Source organism: Salmo salar, chromosome 03 (assembly GCF_965601325.2).
Source record: "Salmo salar chromosome 03, fSalSal1, whole genome shotgun sequence".
In the NCBI taxonomy this organism is placed as follows: Eukaryota; Metazoa; Chordata; class Actinopteri; order Salmoniformes; family Salmonidae; genus Salmo; species Salmo salar.
The window spans coordinates 40001833-40018367 of record NC_138293.1 but is presented as its reverse complement, the minus strand read 5'-3'; the positions used below and the strand labels follow the sequence as shown (position 1 = coordinate 40018367).

The 16535-nt window shown below is 42.0% G+C and overlaps 1 protein-coding gene across 1 annotated transcript in view; it reads right to left on the bottom strand.

Annotated features, from left to right (window-relative positions):
* Positions 1-11005, bottom strand: part of LOC106600027 (semaphorin-6B) — a 70879-nt gene extending 59874 nt beyond the window's left edge. Inside the window, exon 1 of the mRNA XM_014191361.3 lies at positions 10672-11005. The gene's annotated coding sequence lies outside the window, so the exon portion shown is untranslated. The remainder of the gene's footprint in view (positions 1-10671) is intronic.
* Positions 11006-16535: the final 5530 nt, after the last annotated feature.

Genomic DNA, 16535 nt, shown 5'->3' with positions numbered 1-16535 from the left:
ACACACACACTAACACACAGATATAAGCATAGAAATCAATGAGATAAGGTCTTTATCTAATCAAGGAGGGTGTGTTATTGGATACCACAGCCTTCCCTTAAGTGTGTAACTGTCTGGGGGCCAATCCCAGTTAAGGGAATATGGCGTTTTCTCTGTTAAATATCCTAATGCACTTTTCAATCTGCAGAGTAATTTATATGCTAATGCCCAGGTTATGTCTGCATTAGATTCCCTGGCAGAGTGCTGAACGTTATCATGGAGAGGGATGGAGGGAGAAAGGGATAGAGAGAGTGAAAAAGAGAAGAAAGAGAGAGAGAATTTTCCCCTGGGTCTATTATGCCAGTATGTAATTATAAAGAGGCTGGTCAGACCTGGAGTGTAGCCAGTCAGAGAGCACCTCTCTCCCCCTCTATCCCTCTCTCACAGGTCCCACTCTCTGGAGGTCCAGTGTTGGGTGAACATGTCTACATGCAACTCGTCTGGAAACTGTAAAATATAGAATTAATCAAACTATTCAACATCTCTGAAAAAACGTTTTGGTAAATAAAAAATAATGGTGTAGTTTTAAGAGTTACTGTCTTTTAGGAACAGCTGATCTAAAAACAGTTATAAGGAGAGTTGATCATTGAGGAGCCCTAGGAGTGATTAGACAGCTTATCCTAGGTCAGTTATTGAGGAAAGTCGAGAAGAAAAGTGCCCTATAGGAGTGGTTAGACAGCCTATCCAGGTGGTAAAGGGGCAGATAAGAGCTAGAAGAGGTCACACAGCCGAGATCTCTATTCTAATTAACATAATACCTTAGCTTCTAATTGCCTTTTTTGCATATTCATCCTCAACTTGGCCCGATCTCATGCTCTCTCTCTCTCCCTCTCTGATTCAGAGGGGTTGGATTAAATGCGGAAGACACATTTCAGTTGAATGCATTCAGTTCTCTCGCTCTGCATCTTTCTCTCTCTCCTTCTCCCGTTCTCTCTCTCCCTCTCGACCTCCCTGCAACCCCCCCCCCCCCCCCCAGACAGTACATGTTATTCTGGTCTAACTAATGGGGAGTGTTTAGCAGTACCCTTGGCTTGTCTTTGAGTCCTGAGTGAAATATCTCCCCAAGCAACAGAAAGCCGCAGCCCAAACACACACACATAGGGAGACACACACGCACACACACACACACACACACACACAGGCAGACACGCATGCACGAATACACACACACACCCACATAGGCAGACACCCATGCACACATGCACACCGAACACATGCACATGTTCGACTGCATCGCACACACATTTTATAACTTGGAGCTGGGTCTGCAGCAGATGTATGTGTTTATTTATAGTGCAGTACTACGCTACAGCCGGATTAGACACACGCACGCGCACAGTACTGAGCTGCAGCAAGGGCAAACGTTAGCTATTACACAGAGCTCAACTGCAGCAAACCCATATGCATTCACAGCACAACACTGGGATGTCGAGCACATAGAGCAAGGGTCATCAACTAGATTTAGCCGTGGGATGATTTTTTTTCTTGAGCGAAAGGTCAGGTGGCCGGAACATAATTACAAATAATTTGTAGACCGAAACATGAAGAAGCCCAAACAGATATAACATTTTGACTAAAACATACCATTTCAAACTTTGCTTACATTCTTATACGATCATAACATTAAGAACACCTGCTCTTTCCAGACTGACCAGGTGAATCCAGGTGAAAGCTATGATCCCTTATTGATGTCACTTGTTAAATCCACATTAATCAGTGTAGATGAAGGGGAGGAGACAGATTAAACTTTGGGACAATTGAGACATTGGATTGTGTATGTGTGCCATTCAGAGCGTGAAGGGGCATGACAAAAGATTTAAGTGCCTTTGAATGGGGTATGGTAGTAGCTGCCAGGTGCACCGGTTTGAGTGTGTCAAGAACTGCAACAGTGCTGGGTTTTTCACACATCAACAGTTTCCTGTGTCTATCAAGAATGGTCCACCACCCAAAGGACATCCAGCCAACTTGACACAACTGTGGGAAGCATTGGTGTCAACATGGGCATCCCTGTGGAACGCTTTTGACACCTTGTAGCTCAACGGTAACACAAAGGTAACTCAATGGTAACTCAACGGTAACTCAGCAGTTCCTAATGGTTGGAATACTCAGCGTATATCTCTCTATTAAGTGTGGGAATAAAAAAAAAACAGATTTCAAAAATGTAAATCACTTGAAGCTAATTTGCCGGTGTTTTTGTCTTTCATGTCCAATAATTAAATATATAGTGCATTCATGAAAGTATTCACCTATTGACCTTTTCCACATTTAAAGCCTTATTCTAAATTCGATTAAATATTTTTTTTTCCTCATCAATCTACACCCAATACCTCATAAAGACAAAGAAAAAACATGTTTTTAGACATTTTTGGAAAATGTAAAAAAAATCTAAAATAATATAATTACATTCACATAAGATACATTCACATAAGTATTCAGACCGTTTACTCAGTAATTTGTTGAAGCACCTTTGGCAGCGATTACAGCCTTGAGTCTTCTTGGGTATGACGCTACAAGCTTGGTACACCTGTATTTGGGGAGTTTCTCCCATTCTTCTCTGCAGATCCTCTCAAGCACTGTCAGGTTGGATGGGGAGCGTCACTGCACAGCTATTTTCAGGTCTCTCCAGAGATGTTCGATCAGGTTCAAGTCCGGGCTCTGGCTGGGCAACTCAAAAACATTCAGAGACTTGTACCGAAACCACTCCTGCGTTGTTTTGGCTGCGTGCTTAGGGTCATTGTCCTGTTGGAAGGTGAACCTTAGCCCCAGTCTGAGGTCCTGAGCGCTTCATTAAGGATCTCTCTGTACTTTGCTCCGTTCATCTTTTCATTGATCCTGACTAGTCTCCCTGACTAGTCTCCCAGTCCATGCCGTTGAAAAACGTCCCCACAGCATGATGCTGGCACCACCATGCTTCACAGTAGGGATGTTGCCAGGTTTTCTCCAGACGTAATGCTTGACATTCAGGCCAAAGTGTTCAATCTTGGTTTCATCAGACCAGAGAATCTTGTTTCTCAAGGTGTGAGGTGCCTTTTGGCAAACTCCAAGCGGGCTGTCATGTGCCTTTTACTGAGGAGTGGCTGCTGTCTGGCCACTCTACGATAAAGACCTGATTGGTGGAGTGCTACGGAGATGGTTGTCCTTCTGGAAAGTTCTCCCATATCCCCAGTGGAACTCTGGAGCTCTGTCAGAGTGACCATCGGGTTCTTGGTCACCTCCCTGACCAAAGCCTTTCTCCTCTGATTGTTCAGTTTGGCCAGACGGCCAGCTCTAGAAATATCTTGCTGGTTCCAAACTTCTTCCATTAAATAATGATAGAGGCCAGCCACTGTGTTCTTGGGGACGTTCAATTTTTTGGTACCCTTCCCCAGATCTGTGTCTCGACACAATCCTGTCTCGGAGCTCTACGGACAATTCCTTCAACCTCATGGCTTGCTTTTTGCTCTGGCATGCACTGTCAACTGTGGGACCTTATATAGATAGGTGTGTGCTTTTCCAAATCATGTCCAGTCAATTGAATTTACCACAGATGGACTCCAATCAAGTTGTAGAAACATCTCAAAGATGATAAATGGAAACAGGATGCACCTGAGCTCAATTTCGAGTATCATAGCAAAGGGTCTGAATATTTTTGTAAATAAGGCAGTTCTGTTTTTTATTTTTTATACATTTGCATAAATTTCTAAAAACCTGTTTTCACTTTGTAATTATGGGGTATGTGTGTAGATTGATGAGGAGAAAAAATATATTTAATCCATTAGAATAATGCTATAACATAACAAAATGTGGAAAAAGGGAAGGGGTCTGAATACTTTCCGAATGCACTGTAAATAAATCCCCTGCGGGCCACCAGTTGGGAAACCCTAACATAGCAGCATACGCAGACACACAATAAACACATAATCACAAGAAAGTGTACATGTGCAGACAGGCACACACAAACACACTCCCTGAGCACCTATACCTATACAGTATAGAACATGCCATACCCTGTGTTTGATTGCTTGTAATTAAGATAAATATAGTCTTTGCCATAGCAGAGCAGAGATGATTGCTGTACACTATGACCATATGGGGTCTGTACAGGTATTGCATGTGCACCAGGCTACACGTGTGTAAAGACACACTCAAAACATGTACATACACACACACACACACACACACACACACACACACACACACACACACACACACACACACACACACACACACACACACACACACTCAAACATGTGCACACACTTATGCATGCATGTGAGCACATGCACACACACACCCTCTCCAATGAACGTGCTCCCTTCCTCTCTCTCAGGTATAATTGTGTTGCTGCTCTACTCCTTTGCGTCTCTCTCAATTTTGACTCTCCCCTGATGAAAATACATAATTAAGAGAGACCCTTGGCGTCTGAAATTGGAGGAGAGAGGGAGGAGGAGAGAGGAGGAGAGAGGGAGTAGGAGGGTGGAGGCGAGAGGGAGGAGGAGAGAGAGAGGAGGAGAGAGGTAGGAGGAGAGGTGGAGAGAGGGAGGAGGAGGGTGGAGGCGAGAGGGAGGAGGAGAGAGGGAGGAGAGAGAGAGGAGGAGAGAGGTAGGAGAGAGGGAAGAGGAGAGAGGAGGAGAGGGAGATTATCTCCAGCAAAAACAAAATCAGAATATAACCAGCATCTCCAGACAAAAGACTCTACTGTGCCTCTGTCTGCCAATAAAATCCTCATCCAGCTTTTTCTTTTTGCTACGATGCCTTTTAAATGGCTTTCTTTGGCTTACAGGCTCTGTGAACTCTTTCTCTTGGACGGGTAAAGCAGCAAACACTTCAACAAAAAGAGTGTACTTCCAAGAAACTCCCAGCTACTCTCCATAAGAAGTAAGAAGTCAAGGGGAGCAGACAAACTAGGATTTTGAAAAGGTTGTTTGAGTCAGTGTGAGGCACACAAAGTGGACGGCTGCTTTAATGCAAACGAGCACAAGAGACAAGATACAGACCATGGAATAACCGTCATCTTTCCAGAGGGCAGAAAAGGAAAAGATAAAGTTATCGTATTCAAACTCACAGTATAGGAACAATTGTTCACTGTCTGTATATATTTGCATTATTGTGCTATAATGGAGTTATAGTAAACTAGATAAGAAAGCAAATAGGCCCATGAAAGTGACCGAAAGGCTACATACTGCAAATCTTAAAACAAATCTTAAAACAAATGGTTTACAAAAGGAGTAATCTAACTCTCCTTCCTATGTCTAGTAGTGTTTATAAGAACCTCACCCTGTTCTATATTAAAGTTCTCACTCCTCTCCTGTCATTTACAGTAGGCCCTACACATCAACTTTGCTTTAATATTCAAGTGCAGGTCCTAGATCAGCCGTTCCCAAACTATTTTGGTGCTATGATGACCTGCCTAAAGTCTTTAGAATTTCATTATCACCCTCAAGATGAACAAACAATTTTTCCAGCCACAGCCCATTTAATCCACACCTCAAATAGGACCTAACTGTCACTCGTCAATGGGTTCAGACACACCATTTGGGAAAAAGTGCCCTAGATTGATTCTAATCAGAATCTCATCCTGAAAGGATAACGATCTCCCATCAACTCTAGTTAATATGGCAACATGTGGGAAACATGAAAGGGTTCAGCATCAAATATCCACTAAACACATGCTCTGTACACACGCACACACACACCCGTCCTGAACCTACGTGCTATTAGGTCCCTGGTTCGTTTTAATACGAGCGTAGCAAAGGCTTCGCTACACTAGGGGATCCAGGGCTGAGGGATCTGAGAGGCATGTGTTGCAGAAGTGAACACACATGTTAGCATCACTCGACGGTTGTGTGAGACCTCATGCTGGGCATCAGACTCTCTTTATAATGAGCAGAGCTCAGGGGAGACATTATTGATGAAAGAAGAGCATACAACTTAAAACATAAATACTCAAATACGTTCCTAATGTGTAATAAATCACTGCACAGAGCCTTTTATCTAAAGCAATATATCACGTATAGATAAGTGCTTATATATAGAAGCACTTATCTATACGTGACCCATGCAGGAATCAGATTCCACCCATTCAGGTCGGCGACCACCAGAGCAAGCAACCTAAATGGAACTGGGTGAAATAGTTGGGGGGGGGTTTTCGGTGTGAGCTGGTTTGTTTTTGGTACCTCCTCTCCTCACAACAAGATCTACATTCTGATGGGCAGTACAATGGCCTGCCTCCGGGAGCCCAGCACCTCTGCCCTCTTTATGCTGAAGAATGGCTCCCTGACGTCCTTGCTCCCAGGACCCCAGCTGGTATAGGTCACCGAGCAGATGCCTGCACAGCCAGGGCCCTCTGATCCTATAGACCCTGGGGTATACAGAGGCTTCACAGGGTTGCTTTGAGAGTGTTGATGTAGTGCTGAGGAAGTAAAAGACTGGACTGTCTGGGCGGTTAGGAGGACATCGGGACACACTCCATACTGGTCCATCGAACAGAAGAACATCAGCTTGCACCATATAAGTTATGGGGCCTCAGTAGCCTACATATCCTTTTTGTGTCACATCTGGATATTTCAAACCTGGATCATAAATTATGATTAACACATGCACTGCCACATAGTACTGCCACTTCAGGTCTCAGGGAAAGCTACTCGTCATGCACGACTGGTTCACTGGCCAACCTCTGTTACTCGTGTATTGAACTAGAGCAAACGGAATGTGTGAGAAATCCTCACCTACTCTAGTAGGAAATGGAGGTAGTGGACAATAAAAAAGTGCTATTTTATTATTCATGTTTAAATAATGAAGCAGTTTAAATAATTAAGCAGCACTTTTTACTCAACCTCCATTTTCCTCCCAAATAGGCATTTAGGAAGAATAACAGAGGCAAATGGTGTTTACTCATTTTACAGCTAAAAGTGAAACAGCATTTCTCACACTCTGCAGTTTTGAAACCAATCAATCAGTGTTTACCAGTGTAAAAGAAGCATGGCCGTGGGAAGATGTTTAGGGGTGGGGGGTGATGCATTTGCCCAAATTTCTCTCCCTGCGCAGCTGGCTGCTATGTCTGTTTTTTCATTTTATTTCAGAAGTAAACAAGAACAAATAGTTTGCAATTGCCATCTTGGTCATAGAGGAACAGAATGAAGAGTCTACACGTCTGTTACCAAGACTTATTTAGTACATGAACCGGTTGGGTGCTGTCTGAAGAGCGCCTAGGGGAAACACTGGCTGCACATGTTGTTCCTGTAGTGGGGTGAGCACCTGCTCACAGGGCTGCTGTGTGGCTGCCTGTGTCCAAAGCAGGGAAAACAGGGAAACCATTCACACTCCCTTAGACTGCATGCCTCCCCCTCTCTCTTTTCATACTCTGTCTCTCCATTTCTATCTCTCGATTCTTTCTACTTTCTGTCTCACTCTCCCTCCCTTTTCTCTCTCAGCCCCTCTCTCCCCATCTCTCTCTGCACTTCTCTCCATGTCCCTTTACTCCCCCCTCTCTTTCTCCTCCCCCTCTCTACGACCAGAGGCTTTTCTTTGCCTTGACAAACTCGGTGTGAACATTACCCAACAAGTAATTTGGTCAGAACCCAGCATCTCCACAATCTCCCTCCATGAATTGGCTTATACATGCTGGTCTTTACATAATGCATGGCTAGAATCGTAGAGGTGCAGGTACTTCTGTACCTCCTAGGACCAAGCGATGCTCAAAGTTGTCGTTCACCACGTTGAATCCACACTGAGTTTCGGGCTGAAACGGGAAGAACCAATCACCGACGAAGGGGCGTAGACTTCGGCTACCGAACTTCGGGTTGCGTCGAGAAAAAATGTTGTGTGCACGAATAGCTGAAAAAAACTTTACCAAAGACCAAAACGCACAAAAGCATCACAAAATGTCGGCATAATATATGCACAATCTGTTCGGATGCCTTTAAAGTCCTCTACTGGAACTCGCTGGCCTTGAACATAAAGGGGGAAGTTGTAAACAATAAATAATACATAACGGGTAAATCAATCTGCCAGCCCCAGAAAGTCCAGCAGTAAGTGAGCAGTGTTGGGTTCTTTAAGGAAGCCGCAGTGGGCTGTAAGTCTGATGGACACAAACACAGAGAGTGGGTGGTGTGTTGGCAGCCCAGGCTTTAGTGTACAGTATATTCAGCCTGCCTGCCTGCCTGTGGGATTTAGACCAAATAAGCTCCCTGATGTTGATCCCTCTTCTCTGAAGCCTCTCTTTGGTCATACTACTTGGCCCTGCTAGAAAGGACATAAATACAACTTTATCTTGTCATAAATGTGATTATAGACACTAACCTTAACCTTAGCCCTAATAAAGACCACAAAGCTCATCCAATTGTCCATTCAATGTCCCTTCAAGCATGGCCATCTGGTGTCTACTCCTCCTTCTCCTTCACACTTTCAGCTCTATATGGGAATGCTATGACCCTGCTAACTTCCCTTAGAGACATTAGTGTCACCTCCCACTCACAGTCAGAGATATAGAGTTCAGCAAACCCTGTCATCTCATCTCAAGTTCCAAAGCCATTACATTCCAGCAAGTGTACACAATAAAATACACAATAGAATGTCATGTTTTGCAAGTCTTACAAGAGTCTTACTGTCACGTCCTGACCATAGTAAGATGTTATTTTTTATGGTAGAGTAGGTCAGGGCGTGACAGGGGGTGTTTTGTGTTTTTCTATGTTTTGTATATCTATGTTTAGATTCTAGTTTTTATATTTCTATGTTGTTGTTTTTTGGGATGATCTCCAATTAGAGGCAGCTGTCCTCGTTGTCTCTAATTGGAGATCATACTTAAGTAGGGGTTTTTCCACTTGTGTTTGTAGGTAGTTGTCTTCTGTTTAGTTTATGTACCTGACAGAACTGTGTGCTTTTGTTTTCACTTTGTTATTTTTTCTTTAGTGTTCTGAGTTAAAATAAATATTCATCATGAGCACTCGACACACTGCACCTTGGTCTACTTTCTACGACAGCCGTTACACGTACTAGTCTCACAAGTGTTGGAAAGCACATTGGGTGTGGATACGGTGGGAACGTGTGGGTCTGAGCAAGTGTGACGTCAATGATGTTTGTGGAAATGTGCTGTATGTATGTGAATGTTAAGTCCTTTATTGTTTTTGCCTGTTTTTGCCTATGTATGTTGGGAAAAGCAGCAAGAATAGGTGAAATAAAATATATATTTTTAAAGAATGTCATGTTTGCTGCACCCTGTATGCATGGCTCTGCTCCCGCTCCCATCGAAAACCCTATGGACCAATCACAGGCAATCCAGAGGCCATTTGGAATGAACAGGGTAACAACAGGGGGCGGCAGTCTGGGCATACTTGTTTTACTACCAATATAATTAGTCTAGTTAAAAGTACAGGCCAGTGTTTTATATTATACTACACTTAGACCATAAACCATGGAACTAGTGTAATTCCATCACTGAAAGAATAATGAGCCAATCAATGGAGTGACAGAAGTCAAATCACCATGTCTGACCTTTGGTCTAAATCACTGAAAACCTTGAGAAAACATAATTATTCAATGTCACTGTTTCATGCCAATTACTTACCTCAGGTCATTCCCCAGGTTCAGAGTCACACTGTACAAGAATGACCCAAGGAATTAAACAAAACGAGCATTATGTGCCTCATGCATAGGGGTGAATAAGAGCTGTGGTTCCATATAGGATCAGTATGCCTATGTAGACTAGTTGACAACATGATTAAACTCATCGTCTTCACTATATTGTCATCCTTATGATCAGAATTCTTACTGGTGTTGCATGTTGACATTGAAAGCAGTTATAAACATTTATGATCATATACCAATAGGCCCACATCCAAATACTGGACGACATCAAGTGATGCAAAACATGACAAAATAATACAAAATCAATGAATCCATCATGAAAACAATGATACATTGAATAACACAAAGAGCACAGGGCCCAGACAGTAGCAACCCCAGGAGACAGATACGTCAAATGAATATGCCACACGAGTATTTTGTCATTATCAGTAACCCAAAGCATTCAATGGCAGGCAGCTAATTAAACATACATGCGTGTATTCAAAGCATGCACATCCAAACCAGCAACATAAGGTGCGGCCGCGACAAAAACGCTTCTACGGTCGAACGCAATACCTGTTCACCATCGTCGCCATACCGCTTAGCTCACTCACCATTGACTGTGCGAGACCGACAGGTATGCGGGCTATGTCTGGCTGGGTACCAGCCGTCTTCTCGTAACCTATACAGATCGGGTTTTCTACAACTCTCAAATCAACACAAAGGGTGAAGCACAGCACGGAGCCGTTATCCCCGCAGCTAGCCTAATATCAATCCTCTCCATCGCACCTGTCTCTTCATCGAGTGGCTTCTACGCGTAACCGTGGCATCTCAGTTATCTTTCAGAGAATGCGCCCAGACCAGTCCGGACCTTTCCAATAAACCTTTCCCGGATGAAAGCGAAATACGGTACATGCAGGTGCAGTGGTTTTTGTAGTCTACATTCCAGTGACTTGGCTGAAAATGTGAATATTTTGCGGACACCCCTGCAAATCACAACATTAAAGTAGAATCGGTGTAGAGGGGTAAGCAAGCATCACCATCAAATGACTAGAAAGCTTAGGCTATATGTGCAGGCAAAATACTCACCAGTCTTTCAATTCAGTCTTAATTCATTCACACAGTTGTGCAGTCTTTCCAGGACTGTCAGCCCGAGACAACGGCTCTCCTCCCTGATTTGAGTCGGCACTGGTCAAGCTCTTATCACAGGCTGTATTGCATATATATATTCCTAGACAATACTTGGTTCAGGAAGAACACCAACGCAGAATGTCTCCATAGCCAATAATACATCAAAATACCAAACCAAGACCGATACAGAAATATTCACGGCAGGGGCCCATTGCAAAACGACACAGCACCCCACAGTGCATGAATGGGGACGTCCTTGCTCTCTTGCGCTCTTCCTTTCTTACTCGCTCGCGCTTTCTCTCACTCACACAATTCAATTCAATTCAATTCAAGGGGCTTTATTGGCATGGGAAACATATGTTTACATTGCCAAAGCAAGTGGAGTAGATAATATACAAAAGTGAAATAAACAATAAAAATGAACAGTAAACATTACACTCACAGAAGTTCCAAAATAATTAAGACATTACAAATGCCATATTATGTATATATACACAGTGTTGTAAGGATGTACAAATGGTTAAAGTACAAAAGGGAAAATAAATAAGCATAAATATGGGTTGTATTTACAGTGGTGTTTGTTCTTCACTGGTTGACCTTTTCTTGTGGCAACAGGTCATAAATCTTGCTGATGTGATGGCACACTGTGGTATTTCACCCAGTAGATATGGGAGTTTATCAAAATCGGGTTTGTTTTAGAATTCTTTGTGGATCTGTGTAATCCTAGGGAAATATGTGTCTCTTAAATGGTCATACATTGGGCAGGAGGTTAGGAAGTGCAGCTCAGTTTCCAACTCATTTTGTGGGCAGTGTGCACATAGCCTGTCTTCTCTTGAGAGCCAGGTCTGCCTACGGTGGCCTTTCTCAATAGCAAGGCTATGCTCACTGAGTCTGTACATAGTCAAAGCTTTCCTTAAGTTTGGTTCAGTCACAGTGGTCAAGTATTCTGCCACTGTGTACTCTCTGTTTAGGGTCAAATAGCATTCTAGTTTACTCTGTTTTTTTGTTAATTCTTTCCAATGTGTCAAGTAGTTATCATTTTGTTTTCTCATGATTTGGTTGGGTCTAATTTTGTTGCTGTCCTGGGGCTCTGTGGGGTGTGTTTGTGTTTGTGAACAGAGCCCCAGGACCAACTTACTTAGGGGACTCTTCTCCAAGTTCATCTCTCTGTAGGTGATGGCTTTGTTATGGAAGGTTTGGGAATCGCTTCCTTTTAGGTGGTTGAGAATTTAACGGCTCTTTTCTGGATTTTGATAATTAGCGGGTATGGGCCTAATTCTGCTCTGCATGCATTAATTGGTGTTTTACGTTGTACACGGGGGAAATGTTTGCAAAATTCTGCATGAAGAGTTTTGGTGTTTGTCCCATTTTGTGAATTCTTGGTTGGTGAGCGGACCCCAGACCTCACAACCATAAAGGGCAATGGGTTCTATAACTGATTCAAGTATTTTTTGCCAGATCCTAATTGGTATGCCACATTTTCTGTTCCTTTTGATGGCATAGAATGCCCTTCTTGCCTTGTCTCTCAGATCATTCACAGCTTTGTGGAAGTTACCTGTGGCACTGATGTTTAGGCCAAGTAATGTATAGTTTTTTTTGTTCTCTCTCTCTCTCGCTCTCTCTCACTCTCTCTCGCTCTCTCTCTCGCTCTGGCTCTCTCGCTCTTTCTTGCTCTCTCTCGCTCTCTCGCTCTCTCTCGCTCTCTCGCTCTCTCTCGCTCTCTCTCGCTCTCTCGCTCTCTCGCTCTCTCTCGCTCTCTCTCGCTCTCTCTCGCTCTCTCGCTCTCTCTCTCTCTCTCTCTCTCTCTCTCGCTCTCTCTCGCTCTCTTGCTCTGGCTCTCTCGCTCTCTCGCTCTCTCACTCTCTCTCTCTCTCTCGCGCTCTGGCTCTCTCGCTCTCTTTCGCTCTTTCACTCGCACCAACACAGTTAGGTTTTTTTCTTGCATAGTCAAATCAATCACTTATTTTCATCATGAAAAATCTAACAAAAAAAAAAAGAATTACAAAATTATTTTTAAAAATTATTTTTTGTCTTTGAACACTGTAGCATATCATTAGGCTAGAAATATGGAACAAACTGCAAATGTTTATTTTGGAGAAAGGATGACATTCAGATTAGGATCCAATAAAATGTAATCTAATTAAAACATGACATAACCCATGAAGGATAAATCTGGGTGTGAAAATGTTAAAGGTAGGTTAAAACACTGCATAATAAAGGAACCACTGCTGTAGGAATGAACCGTGCGAGAGGAAAGATGAGTGTGATCATTTACCACAGGGAATTAGGTGATGTTGCTGTCATCGACTTCCATGCCATCAGTGGAAGCTGTCAAAACTAAATAAATAAAATGAAAGGCGGGCACAAGGGAGCGGCTGAGTGGCAGATGTTTCCAAAGAACGATCTCAGCAAATAAGAGCAGAGTATCTCTATAATTGTGTACAGTAATTATATATTCACTCAATCAAATGTGTTATAGCCTATTCATACTATTCTGTGAGGTAGGACAGACAAAAGTCATTGTTGTAAATGATGCTTTTCCTAATTATGTAAATAGTCTTATCCATCTGTAAAATCTATTGGTATCACACGTTCTAGGCCCATAAACACAGCCAGAGGCAGATGCAGTATAAAAAATAAGCAAAGTTTATTGAAGGAATAAAGGTTTAGGTTGGCTTGTTTTACATAGGCTACAGTAAAACACAACACTAATGACTTGAATGTCTGTAGTGCTGCAGTGCTTTCAAAGACTACTATTTGACTGAGTTCACAACTGAACAAAAACAGGCCAAAAACAGTGACAATTAAAACTACATACTGAAAGACAGAGAAAACAGTTGGCCACATTTAAACATAAACAGTAAATATTTTTGAAATACAAATATATAGGTTCATTGAAAGTAAATTACCTCAGTGGAGGAAGGGTTCAATATACTGCTTGGACCCCCCATCAAAATCTGTCCAAACACATAGGCTAGAATAAACTGAAAATTAAAAGACATTACTGCAGTGGCATAACTTTCAAAGCAATACATAGTCTGTCAAATTTCAATACATAAACACTTTTAAAGAAAATAAACACATATCTCAATTGACCACACATTTCTTCAAAAGCGGATGGTTCTCAAAATAGTTATCCAACAGACACCATGGCTGTGTTCACACAAGCAGCCCAATTAAGATACTTTGCCAATTATTTTAATATCTGATATACATCTGATCTTTTCCCTAATGTGTAAACAGCAAAAACATACATGAATCTGATCTTTTTACATCCGATATACAGTACCAGTCAAAAGTTTGGACACACCTACTCATTCAAGGGTTTTTCAATATTTTTACTATTTTCTACATTGTAGAATAATAGTGAAGACATTAAAACAATGAAATAACAAATATGGATTCCTGCAGTAACCAAAAAAGTGTTAAACAAATCAAAATATATTTAAGATTTTAGATTCTTCAAAGTAGCCACCCTTTGCCTTGATGACAGCTTTTCACACTATAAGCATTCTCTCAACCAGCTTCACCTGGACTGCTTTCTCAACAGTCTTGAAGGAGTTCCCACATATGCTGAGCACTTGTTGGCTGCTTTTCCTTCACTCTGCGGTCCAACTCATCTGAAACCATCTCAATTGGGTTGAGGCCAGGTGATTGTGGAGCCCAGGTCATCTGATGTAGCACTCCATCCCTCTCCTTCTTGGTCAAATAGCCCTTACACAGCCTGGAGGTGTGTTGGGTCATTGTCCTGTTGAAAACCAATTGATAGTTCCACTAAGTGCAAACTAAATGGGATGGCGAATCGCTGCAGAATTCTGTGGTAGCCATGCTGGTTAAGTGTGCCATGAACTCTAAATAAATCACAGACAGTGTCACTAGCAAAACACCCCCACACCATCACACCTCCTCCATGCTTCACAGTGGGAACCACACATACACATCTGTTCACCTACACTGCGTCTCAAAAAGAAACACCGGTTGGAACCAAAAATCTCAAATTTTGACTCATCAAACCAAAATACAGATTTCCACTGGTCTAATGTCCATTGCTTGTGTTTCTTGGCCCAAGCAAGTCTTTTCTTCTTATTGGTGTCCTTTAGTAGTGGTTTCTTTGCAATAATTTGACCATGAAGGCCTGATTCACGATTCCTCTGCACAGTTAATGTTGAGATGTGTCTGTTACTTGAACTCTGTGAAGCATTCATTTGGGCTGCAATTTCTGAGGCTGGTAACTCTAATGAATTTATTCTCTGCAGCAGAGGTAACTCTGGGTCTTCCTTTCATGTGGCGGTCCTCATGAGAGCCAGTTTCATCATAGCGCTTGATGGTTTTTGCGACTGCACTTGAAGAAATGTAAAAAATTATTTAAATGTTTCGTATTGACTAACTTTCATGTCTTAAAGTAATGATGGACTAAAGTTTCTCTGTGCTTATTTGAGCTGTTCTTGCCATGATATGAACCAAATAGGGCTATCACCTATATACTACCCCTACCTTGTCACAACACAACTGATGGGCTCAAACGTATTAATAAATTCCACAAATGAACTTTTATCAAGGCACACCTATTAATTTAAATTAATTCCAGGTGACTAACGCATGAAGCTGGTTGAGAGAATGCCAAGAGTGTGCAAAGCTGTCATCAAGGCAAAGGGTGGCTACATTGAATAATCTAAAATATAAATATATTTTATTTTAACACTTTTTTGCTTTCTACATGATTCTATGTGTTTTTTTCAATAGTTTTGATGTCTTCACTATTATTCTACAATGTAGAAAATAGTAAAAAATTAAGTAAAACCCTTGAATGAGTAGGTGTGTCCAAACTTTTGACTGGTGCTGGATACCACATCCATACGGATCTCAATCCTGATACAATTCTGATGTTCCATATGTAACTTCATGCAGTATGGACACTGAAATCTGATTTGTTTTGTTCTGAAGTGTTTTTTGTTTGTTACACATGACCTTTCATTAGCATGACAATCACCCCAAAATGTAAAGGAACAGTGACAGGAAATCAGCATCTTAAACGCTACTTCAGAGTCTACATCAGTGTGAATGTACACATCTGATAGGGAGTTTTTCCTAGCCACCGTGCTTCTACATCTGCATTGCTTGTTGTTTGGGGTTTTAGGCTGGGTTTCTGTACAGCACTTTGAGATATCAGCTGATGTAAGAAGGGCTATATAAATACATTTGATTTGATTTGATCTGATAGTGGGTCACATAAAACTGAGTGTTGATAGTCAGAACAAAAGATTGGATATGGAAAAAACACAATTGGGTTATTTGGGGGGCTGTGTTTAGTTCTCCAACAGACACAGCAAAGCAATGACACCACACACTTCGGGTAAAATGCTCTGATCCACGCACTTGTCTAAGGTTCATATCTAGATGCGAAACAGCTTTTAAATTTGAAGTCAAAAGCAGATATCTTTTTGTGCACTTTAGCTAACCCTAAACGTAACCCTTTCCCTAACCTTAACCTAATTATCCTAACCTGCTGTGTGTGTGTTCTTCTAAACCTGCTACAAAAGTAAATTTTGACAAATGCTGAACCCTTCTTAGCAAAAAGGGGCAGTTTTGTACTTTTTGACCTGTCCCTCTCTAATTAAGGTTCCAGAGGAAACACACTGACCAAACCTAAGGTTCTTACCCTCCCGCTCTCTCTTTCCCTCACACCTAATTCCTAACCCTAAACCTAACTATAACCCCTTACCCTTACACTAACCCTAATTCTAACCCTAACTCTAACCCTGATCTTAAAATAGCCATCTCCTCATGGGGATTTAGGAAAAGACCCCATTAGGGAAAATGTT